This window comes from Sceloporus undulatus, chromosome 3 (assembly GCF_019175285.1).
Source record: "Sceloporus undulatus isolate JIND9_A2432 ecotype Alabama chromosome 3, SceUnd_v1.1, whole genome shotgun sequence".
Taxonomy (NCBI): Eukaryota; Metazoa; Chordata; class Lepidosauria; order Squamata; family Phrynosomatidae; genus Sceloporus; species Sceloporus undulatus.
In genome coordinates this window covers 106185728-106188537 of record NC_056524.1, presented here as the reverse complement: position 1 = coordinate 106188537, position 2810 = coordinate 106185728, and positions in this window count along the sequence as shown.

Genomic DNA, 2810 nt, shown 5'->3' with positions numbered 1-2810 from the left:
TAAATATAGGATATTTTATGACCCATCACAATACAATGAAATTCTGTTTGAGGTCAGAAAATACCCCACTATTTACACCACTCAAGTTTGTTTACCCTAGTACAGCCATGGTAATCATGTGGCTCTCCAGTGTTTGGACTCCCAATGCTCAGCAGAAGCAGCCAGCATAGCCACTGATGAAGAATGGTGGGAGCTGCTGTTCAACAGCATCTGGACAATTCAACAACACAGTTCCCAATCTGCCACAAGCTACTTAGAGGCTTCTATATAATCAATATCTGATTAAAAGTGCAGTCCTCTGAACACTATTAGGATCAAATCCCATTCACTATAACAAAACTTATTTACTGCCATTTACACACGTATAAGTCGAGGGCAGGTTTGGGAGCCAAAATTATACATTTTGCTATGACCCATAGATAAACTGAGGGCAAAACCTAGGAGAACATGAAAAACAAATCTTTCCTCTCCTTTAAAAAATGCATAGAGGGAACACACTTAGGATCCTTTTACATGGGGTTAAAACCCTGGCTTACATTTCCCAAATTCAGTCCCAAATCAAGAGGAAGCCGGGTGTTATCACAAAGAAATCGCCACTGAATCACCGGCCGGGTCCGTCCCGCTTCCAACTTCTAAAAATGGCCACTGACGTGGCTTACAGGACCTGGGCTGCACCCAGGATGGACCCAGGCGGCAATTCGGCAGCAATTTCTTTGTGATAACACCCAGCTTCCTCCCAAATTGGGACTGAATTTGGGAAAGGTAAGCCAGGGTTTTAACCCCATGCAATAGTGTCCTTAAGCAGTGAAAAGAGGCACAGACAAGAAGCTCCTCTTGGCATGGAATCAGCACTCCCACCCCATAACCCACCCCATGCCCAAATGGCAGACCTCCCTATGTTTTTGGACAAAGTATCAAATTGGGGAAGCCGAAAGGGAGATTACAGTGGGTATTTTTAATAGAGACATAATGTATAAGCATCTCTGTAGAGCCAGCCAAGCATCACAAGAGTTATATAGCATGCCCCTATTAAAAATGGCAATTGTAGTCTCTCTGAAGAGAGATGTATACAGTATGCCCTATTAAAAATGTCTGCCACAGTTTTTTAGAGGGCTCTTCCATTGCTGTTGAATGCTGCTTGAGCCAAAAAAGTAGGTGAGGAATGAGGGTGATAAGGAATGAGGACTTCCTTCCTTTCTTTGGTTTGGGCAAGGTAGGGGTAATAGGGTGGGAATGCTGCTTCCATGCCCAGCCATGCCAATAGGGGCTTCTCACCTCTGCTTCTTTCCACTGCCTTCCCACTGGGTCCTTATTCCAGCATTGACTTACATATGAGTTGACCCAGGTTTTGGGGGATTTTTGGGGGGGTGTGTGTCAATTTTTTGATTTATATACAAGTATATATGGTAAACATATAGGAACCAGCATGATGCATTTGAGCATGGGACTATGACTCTGGAGATCAGAAGTCGAATCCCCCTCAGCCATGAAGCCCAACCAGTTGCACTTGAAACTTTCCCTTTTTCGGCCCCTTTTAAAGATCTGAGATTATAAGATTTTTTTTCCAGCCCCTTTTTTATTTGGAGGCATTTTTCCTTACAAGGGCTGCAGTACAAATAAAAGAATATAATTGCCTTTGTGTATTGATTCTAAGACTTCAGCTCCATTTGTTCTAAAAATGAGAACAAGAGAACATCCTTAACCTGTCTGTAAAAAAACATATGGTATCCAAACAGATCTGTTTTATCTTTTATCTGATTACATCTGCCTTGAGATTTATTCTGTATAGCATATAGTACTGAATCAAAAGTGAAAGCAGTTGTTTTAACAACATATTTGTTTAATTCAACAATTTTTCATAGCTACAAGACAAGAAAAATAATTAGTTTAGTTTGGGCTCCTGTCAAAACTTTTGTCTGATTGGCTTACTGTTGATTTGGCCTTTTCATAAAAGCTATCATAAAGCACAGTTTTCAAGCCCTTTAGAAATAATGCTGAAATAGTCATGAATTAGCAAAGTTATTTTGAATGCAAAAATATGCTTTCACTTTTGAGGGGGAAAAATACAACTTTTCTTCATGCAAGAAGACTGCCCAGGAACCATGTATATAACTAATCAACTTTGATGCAAAAAGATTTGTTGCACTGTGTAGTCTAACTGTCCTGTCAACACACAAAGCACCCTGAAGTTACTAGGGAAATATATAAATTTAATGCATAATAAAATCTTTAATACTGTGAAATCATGCACAAAGAAGCACAAAATGTTTTCATGTCCTCCAGATCATGATCTAGTGTCTTGTGATGAAAAATTTGGAAATGTTCATCAGGTTTGTTCACAGATGTAGGCTACAACAACATACGTAAGCTAGGGAATGTCTTCATTACAAAAAAGAATAAAAGGAAGATGTCCAGTTGTATATTGTCTGGGCCTAAATTTATTACTGAACATTCTTCTTTGAAGCCAACAGACATATAACACAATAATGTGGTAATGCTACTGGCCTCTGACATGCATGACTGATGTCACAAGTCACGTGAGCAGAAGTTTTTGTACAGAACAGGAAAGCCTGCAGACTTGACTATGGTCAGAACAATACACTTGCCTATCTTTTCCACATTGCTAGCTTCTCAGTAGAAAAGACAGCACCGTAAAAACTATGCTGACATATGGAAGCTTGCTCATGTATTATCGTCTGTGCAGGACTAGTACTGTACTTCGTAATTAGTAATCTGAGAAAGCACCCTAACTAAAAAAATTAGTTGGCTAAGACTAAGGCCTGTTACAGACAGGCCAAAATAAAGCTGCT